The sequence below is a fragment of the Rattus norvegicus genome, chromosome 12, assembly GCF_036323735.1.
Source record: "Rattus norvegicus strain BN/NHsdMcwi chromosome 12, GRCr8, whole genome shotgun sequence".
NCBI lineage: Eukaryota > Metazoa > Chordata > Mammalia > Rodentia > Muridae > Rattus > Rattus norvegicus.
Window position 1 is genome coordinate 16,319,566 of NC_086030.1, and position 8,661 is coordinate 16,328,226.

Here is an 8,661-nt window from a genome sequence, read left to right on the forward strand (position 1 = left end):
GCTGGAATTACAGGGGTGCCCTACCATGTTCATATTAGCATGCACACTTTTGTGCCACTTCAGAGATGGACTCCAGGGCTTCATGCATGCTAGGCAAGCCCTTTACCAACTGGACTACATCCGCAGCCCAGGAAGGCTGAGTTTTGAGAGAGCCCTGCACCCAGATGTCTTTCTGAGTTCAGTGGTGTCTTGAGACCTGCCTACAGGAGTCACCTCAGGGATTTGCTCTCCAGGGAAGCAGCCCTCCCAAGGAGGTCCAGGGAGTCACTGCTTAGAACCTGGAGTGTTAGCAAGGAGAAGGATCGAGCTTTCTAGTAGCTTGGTGAATTAGAAGTCCTCTAATGTCCTCTAGGGGATAGGAAGTGAGATGTCTTGTGCCACTTGTCATCAGTGAACACCTTGAGAATTCTTCACAATGGGCAAGGTGGAAACTGTCGCAGCCTGGGGTTAAGGGGTGGCAGTATCCATCCTGAGTCTACGGATAAAGGACTCCCTAGTCCATCTCTTTCTTCTACCGCCCATCTCTGTTTCAATAGTTAGGGACTTTGAATCTGGGTAGGTTCACGCCTATAATCCTGGCACTTAGGAGGCTGAGGAAGGAGGATCATGAGTCTAAAGCCGGCCTGGGCTACGGGTGGTGAGCTTGTGGTGGTTTGAATGCTTGGCTTAGGGAGCAGCACTATTAGGAGGTGTGGCCTCGTTGGAGGAGGTGTGGCCATATTGGCGGAACTGTGTCACTATCCGGGTGGGCTTTGAGAGCTTCTCCCTCGCTGCCTGAGGATGCCAGTCTCCTCCTGGCAGCCTTCAGAACGAGATGAACTCTCAGCTCCTCCAGGGCCACGCCTGCCGTGCTTCCTGCCATGATGATAACAGACTGAACCTCTGAACCTGTAAGCCAGCCCCAATTAAATGTAGTCATTTATAACAGTTGCCTTGGTCATGGTGTCTCTTCACAGCCATGGAAACCCTAACTAAGCCGGAGCCCATCTCTGAAAAACAAAGAGCTAACTGGGAACTGAGTTTAGAACTAGGGTTCGCAATCTTTTTCCAAACACATTTATTCTGAGCAGCTCACCTATGCTGGGTGGAAGAGCTACCTGAGCCCCTCCCCCTTTCCACCAAATTCGGGGGGTCTACCAGGATCAAGAAACAGGTCAACTAGACTGCTGAGATATCGCGGCTGGTAAAGACACTTGCTGTTAAATCTGAGGACTGGAGTTCGATCTCCGGAAACCACAGAGTAGAAAAAGAGAACCAGTTCCTTCCATGCTGTCCTCTGACCTCCGCACATGCGCAGTGCCAATCTTCCCCACTCCCTCCCCCCTCTACCCTCAGCCCAACTACACAAAGTAAGTCAGCAGGAGGTGCCCTGGACTTCTGAACTGTGTCCGACTTTCTGCTGTGTCTCCATTCACTAAAAAACAGCTGAACTGCCCTCCCCTTCTCGTCCCCTGCTGCCTCATTCCCAACTCCCATCTTCACCTGCCCCAGGATGCAGGATCCCCAAAAGGCTGATTGGTTTATCTCATACATGAGTTAAAGTGTGTAGATTTCTGGGCGCCATTCCCTACTCCCCACATTTGCCCACTCACCCGCCACTCTGAGGACTCCGGTGGTCAGAGGACAAGGTCCAGCATTTGTAGAGCATCTAGGGACACCAGCTTTCTGTCGACTCTGTGTCACTCGCCCGGGGCCTTGGCATCTGTTACTGATGCGCGCCCAAGGGGACAGCTGGAGTTTCGAAGGCAAAGTGATCCCCTGGGTAACCTGAGAAGCTCCTGTTACCAGGTAGACCAGCAGGATGGCTGACTGGACAGCTTGGCCAGGGCCCAGGCTATGAGGGGCAGGCAGTGGTCCTCAGGCAGACATGGAAACTCACTGGGGTAATCTACCTACGAGCCTGGAAGGCAGGTAAGGTTGGAGGACTGACATCAGTTCAATGGGACCATTGAGGGTAAATGGTATGACCTGGTGGGACAAGAGATCCAGTCTCCACAGAAAAGTCGTAGCAAGATCGTTATTAGCAACGGAAAGACCCACACCAGAGAAAATAGCTGGGAAGCTGGGATATGGATCAGTAGATAGAGTAATCATCTAAAATAAACCTCCAAACAACATGGGGCTGGTGAGATGGCTCAGTGGATACAGGTAACAACTGGAAATCTGAAGATTTGAGTTTCATCTCTAGTCACATAGTAAAGAAAATCAATGCATGCCAGTTATCCTCTGATGTCCATTTGTGAACCCTGGCATATGCAAACACATATACACAATGAATGAATGAATGAATGAATGAATGAATGAAGTGTAAAAAGGAAACCAATTCGGCTGGAGAGATGGCTCAGTGGTTAAGAGCACTGACTGCTCTTCCTAAGGTCCTGAGTTCAAATCCCAGCAACCGCATGGTGGCTCATAACCATCTGTAATGAGATCTGATGCCCTCTTCTGGTGTATCTGAAGACAGCTACAGTGTACTTATATACAGTGAATAAATAAATCTAAAAAAAAAAAAAAAGGAAACCAATTCGGATGTGTCTGCATTGGGGTGCTGATCTACAAGATTTTGGAAATCCACAGAGCCTTTGTAACTAAAGGCAGAACGAAGTACGCACACACATGTATCACTTGTACTCTGGTTGTTAGAGATATTTCCTACTGGGGTATCAGTTAATGATTCTGAAATTATACTGTGCGTGCACACTGGGATTGAACAGTTCGGTAAGTGGACTGAATCCCCTAAAACTGTGAGCTCAAAGAAGTTTTTCTTTCATGATAGTCAGTGCAAATTGTCAACTGGACACTATTTAGAATCTTGTGAGGGAAAGGTGTCTGGGCATGCCCATGGGGATTACTTTGATTGATTAATTGAGGTTCTAAGACTGGTCTACTGTGGGTGGCTCCATTCCCTAGTTGGTGTGGTGAACTGTTTAAGTAGAGTAAGGGAGCTGAACAGCACTGTGTATTCACGGCTCTCTGCTTCCAGATTCTAAATGTGGTGTGACCAGCTGGCTCAATCTGCTGCCTTGACATCCTCACCATGATGTGCTGGACCTTGAACAGTGAGTTGAAATAAAACTGTTCTCCCTTAAGTTGCCTTGGTCAGAATATTTTATCACTGCCACAGACAAAGAAACCAGACACATTCCTTCATTGTCTTTGCCAGGCATTATAGATGCAAGTATAAAAAACAAACCAGCCTGGGGTTGGGGATTTAGCTCAGTGGTAGAGCGCTTGCCTAGCAGGAGCAAGGCCCTAGCAAGGCCCTGGGTTCGGTCCCCAGCTCCGAAAAAAAAAAAAAAAAAAACCAGCCTACCTGTAAAGGACATAGAGGACATGCCCATAACAGGACAGTGACTTCCTACCAGAGATGACAATATGAAGATGGGGCAGAAGAAATAGTGTGCGGAAACTTGACAAATAACACCCCAGGCTGTTACCAAGGTCAAAAACACTGACAAATCACTTATGTAGTACAGAGTCTTGCATGGATTCTGTGACAGTGGCTAGCACCTCGTCTTCCACTATGACAGTGGCATTTTGCTACCTCTCCCCAAGGGCTTAACTAGACCAGGGGAAAGAGCAGGGAACTCCTGTTTGAATTTCCTCCCAATGCCACCCAGTTCTTGATTCTTTAATGCTTTCAAAATACTTATTTAGTTGTGTGTGTGTGTGTGTGTGTGTGTGTGTGTGTGTGTGTGTAGGCTTATGTTTTTCAGAACCTACTTTAGTGTATTAGTGTACTTAATGCTTCAATCTCCCCTGTAGCCCACCACCCACCAGGGGTAGTGGAAAGGAAAGGTTAGTAGAGCCAAGGAGGATGTGGACTTGTTTAGAATAGTTCTTTGGAGCGAGTCCGATCTGCGTTGTCAGGATATCAGCAGTTCAACTCACACAAATCAGCAGTGGTAGTTCAGTCCACTCACAAACTCCATCTATGAACCAGCAGTTCAGTCCAGAAGAAATTTCAAGGCTCTGCTAATCTGTCCCAATCTGAGGAAACACCTGGAAGCCGCTGTGGACCATCACCAGAAGTTCTTTGGTGAGTTTCTCTCTACGAAGTCACTGTAGATGATGATTAGCAAAGAGTGGCAAGGAGAACTAACGCCACCCAGCCCAGCCCACTGTCTGTTGGGTTATACTTATACCTTTCAAACATCACGTGTTCTCTCAAGCTATAGCAAATCATTGCATCCCTTTTTCCAGGAAGCTTCCAGGAAAACACCATATGTCTGTTCTGCAAAACATGTCTGCTTCAGCAAAAACATCCTCAGTTTCTGAGAAACATCACATGACACAACTGAGTCTCCAAAGAAACCAGAAACTCCCACTTCCCGTGTGCATGTGCATGCGTGTGGGTGTTGTGTGTGTGAGTTCATGCATGCATGCGTGTGTGTGTGTGTGTGTGCATGTATGCCTGTGTGTGTCTGTGTGTTTGCTCCGAGGCCATAGCACACAAGTGAAGGTCAGAGGACAATAAGCAGGAGTTGATCCTTCCCGTTCACCAATCGGACTGAAGGGATAGAACTCAGACTGTCAGGTTGAGTGGCAGGTGCCTTAGCCTACTGAGCCATCTTGCCAGGCCCCACATCCTTCTCAATGCATATTGCCATAGCTGGCTTCAGTGTATCAGCTTGACACACTTGGAAAGAAGGAGCCTCCATTGTAAGAATTACCTCCAGCTGATAGCTGGTGGGCACGTCTGTGGGAGCACAACTGCGGGAGCACGTTCTTGCTTGCTAGTTGATGTAGGATGGCCTAATCTATTTTAGGGGGACACACATAGGCCTAGGATGTATAAGAAAAGCAGCAGAATGTGATCCTGGAAGCAAGCCAGTATGTGGCATCCACTACTCCAGGGGCTTCAGCCCAGACTTCCCTCAGTGATAGATTATAGCCTGGAGGTGTGTGTGTGTGTGTGTGTGTGTGTGTGTGTGTGTGTGTGTGTGTGTGTGTGTGTGGTGTGTGGTGTGGTGGGGTTAACCCTTTCCTCCCCAAGCTGTTTTGGCCATGGTGTTTATCTATCACAGCATCAGAAAGCAAACTAGAACACGTGTGTACGTAGGCATGTGAGTTTTCAAGTATGTACAGGTACAGACATTCGTATGTACAAGCATGTGTACACATGTGTGCATGTGTGTACACGTGTGTGTGTACACATGTGTGTGTGTGTGTGTGTGTGTGTGTGTGTGTGTGTAGGGACCAGAGGACAATCATGAGTGTCAGTCTCATAAATGTCTTCTGCCTCCATGGAGGCAAGGCTTTCATTAGCTGTGTGCCCACAGACTATTCTGGGCTGGCTGGGATAGTCCCAGGGATCCTCCTATCCCTTCATCCCCATCACTGGGTTACAGGCATTACAGATGTCACTCACATCTGTCAATTTTGCATGGATGATGAAGATGAAACTCAGTTCCTTGTGTTTGAGAGGAAAGCACCACATGGACTGAGTTTTTTCTCAGTCTTTTTGTTGCTGTTGTTGAAACACGGTCTTGTTGAGTATCTCAGATTGGCCTCAAACCCACGATCTTTTTGTCTCAGCCTCCTCTGCTGTAGGATCACAGTTGTATGCTATAATGCCCAGATAGTACTTGAAAAGTACACAGATCAGGCTGGAGAGATGGCTCAGAGACTAAGAGCACTGACTGCTCTTCCAGAGGTCCTGAGTTCAATTCCCAGCAACCACATGGTGGCTCGCAACCCTCTCTAATGGGATCTGATGGATGCCCTCTTCTGGTGTGTCTGAAAAGAGCGACAGTGTACTTGCATACATAAAATAAAAAAAATAAAGAAAAGAAAAGTAGACAGATCATCCGATGTGAGTAGGGCCTGAGAAAGGGCTTTGAATAAACGGATTCTTGGAGGGAGCAAGGAGTGGTGCCGAGGGTTACCTGAAAAACTGTGAGCTTTCTTTCCACCCCATGACAAAATGCCTTAGTCTGGCCCCATTGTTTGTAGCTGGTGTGGAGACAACACAGCAAGAGAGACAGGTGAGCCAGGGGGGACTGTGACCTAGAACTGTACCCCAAGCCTTTCCTAACCCAGGTTGCTTTGGGTCAGAGTGATTTATCACAACCATGGAAAGGAAACCCTTTCAGTAGATTAACCCTTCATTTTGAGTGCCATCATATTATGCCTGTCATTCTCAACAGCCTGGAACCAAACCGTTCATACACAAGCCTTGGGGCATTCTCTATCCAGTCTCCATTAAACTCTGAATTAGCTGATAATAATAGGTCAATTTTGATTCATTGTATTGTGTCAGAATGTTCCATGATAACACCAGACAACACACGGTGGAGAAAGAGGGTGTGAGTTATAAAATGACTTTGTGATTGATTAGCATTTCCGTGAAGCCAAAGGTATTTTAAAAATTAAGTTTGTTTTAGGGGCTGGAGCCATGGCTTAACAGTAAAGAGTATATATGCTTTTGCAGAGGACTGGAGTTCCGTTCCCAGGACCTAGACTGGGTAGCCCCTCATTGCCTGTTTCCAGGGGATCTAATAATCCTCTCTGGCACCCATAGGCACCAGCACTAGTGTGCATACACTCACACAGAGAGGCACACAAACATATGTAGTTTTTAAAATTAGACAATTTTTTATTTTTTATTTTTTAAATTTTTTTAATTTATTTATTTTATGTATATGAGTACACTGTCACTGTCTTCAGATACACCAGAAGAGGGCATCAGATCTCATTACAGATGGTTGTGAGCCACCATGTGGTTGCTGGGAATTGAACTCAGGACCTCTGGAAGAGCAGTCAGTGCTCTAACCACTGAGCCATCTCTCCAGCCCCCAGACAATTTTTTTAAAAAGTTTATTTTAGGGGTTGGGGATTTAGCTCAGTGGTAGAGCGCTTGCCTAGCAAGTGCAAGGCCCTGGGTTCGGTCCCCAGCTCCGAAAAAAAGAAAAGAAAAAAAGTTTATTTTAAATATCCTTTTCTTGGCCAGGCGTAGTGGTTCAGGTCTATCATTTCAGCACTTGGGAGGCTGAAGTAGGAGGACCATGAGGCCATTTAGTAATACTGACTGTGTCTCAAAATAATACGTACAAAGAGGGCTGGGGAGTGGCTCAGTGGTAGAGCCCCTGCCTAGAATCCCCCAGTGAGGGGCTGTGAGTGTGGCTCAGTGGGAGAGCCCCTGCCTAGAATCCCCCAGTGAGGGGCTGGGGGTGTGGCTCAGTGGGAGAGCCCCTGCCTAGAATTCCCCAGTGAGGGGCTGGGAGTGTGGCTCAGTGGGAGAGCCCCTGCCTAGAATCCCCCAGTGAGGGGCTGGGGGTGTGGCTCAGTGGGAGAGCCCCTGCCTAGAATCCCCCAGTGAGGGGCTGGGGCTGTGGCTCAGTGGTAGAGCCTCTGCCTAGAATCCCCCAGTGAGGGGCTGGGGGGTGTGGCTCAGTGGTAGAGACCCTGCCTAGAACCCCCCAGTGAGGGGCTGGGGGTGTGGCTCAGTGGGAGAGCCCCTGCCTAGAATCCCCCAGTGAGGGGCTGGGGGTGTGGCTCAGTGGTAGAGCCTCTGCCTAGAATCCCCCAGTGAGGGGCTGGGGGGTGTGGCTCAGTGGTAGAGACCCTGCCTAGAACCCCCCAGTGAGGGGCTGGGGGTGTGGCTCAGTGGGAGAGCCCCTGCCTAGAATCCTCCAGTGAGGGGCTGGGGTATGCTCAGTGGTAGAGCCCCTGCCTAGAATCCCCAGTGAGGGGCTGGATGTGTTACTCAATCTTTAGATCTTTTGTTCTGCATGGGCAAGGCCTCGAGTTCAGTTTCCAACGCACCCTAAAATGTCCTATTGGATGTGTGAGATAAAGACAGGAAGCTATATAGGCCATCAGTGCTTTCTAGCCTCACTGCACCATGCTGTGCTTCCTCTCTGTGTTTCTCTGTCTCTCTTGCTCTCGTTCTCTCTCTCACACACACACATACACAGTCTATCTGTGCTCTTTTACCTTATACCCTGGATAAACTCCCTCTGTGGAGCCTCTGCGTGACCTTGGATGAGCAGGAGTGGTTCAGAGCAGGGAAGGATCCTTGCGTCTGATCAGATTCTGCTGTAACAGAAGATACATCAGAGTGAAGCATCAAATGCTTAATGGACTGCTTAGTTGTTGGGCTTGTTCCGCAATTAGATGCGAGCAGTGGCAGTCACATGAACGGCTTGGCAAGCTTTTTTTGTCGTCTCTATTAACAAACCAAGCCAGGTGTGGTGATGCATGTCTCTAGTGCCAGTGCTTGGGAGCAGGAGGCAGGAGGATCAGGAATTCAAAGTCATCTTCGACTACATATTGAGTTGAACCTGGACAGTTTAGGAACTTGTCTCATAGGATAAGCGAGCCAGGCGTGGTGACACACGCCTTTAATCCCAGTGCTCAGGAAGGAGATGCAGGTGGATCTCTGTGACTTCCAGGACAGTCAAGGAAATCGTAAGACCGTGTGTCAAAAGAAATCAACACATGCTTTTAAGGCAGGCAGATCTCTGTGGGTTCGGGGTCAGCCTGGTCTACCCGGGAAGTTCCAGGACAGCCAGAGCTACACACTGAGACCCTCTCTCAAAACGAAACTTGGAACGACATAAACACTACACTCAGAAGTGTAACCCCCTCCCATATCCTACCACATCCCCACTTGCCGAGGGCCAGGCTGCCATAACGAGTTACTATAGGCTAATGACT

At 48.4% G+C, this 8,661-nt stretch overlaps 1 long non-coding RNA gene across 1 annotated transcript; it reads left to right on the forward strand.

The window, feature by feature from the left end:
- The first annotated feature begins 655 nt into the window (after nt 1–655).
- LOC134481326 (uncharacterized) lies at nt 656–3,089 on the forward strand. Its single transcript, XR_010056822.1, has 2 exons — nt 656–890; nt 2,984–3,089. It is a non-coding gene; the product is annotated as an uncharacterized LOC134481326 (long non-coding RNA).
- Nucleotides 3,090–8,661: the final 5,572 nt, after the last annotated feature.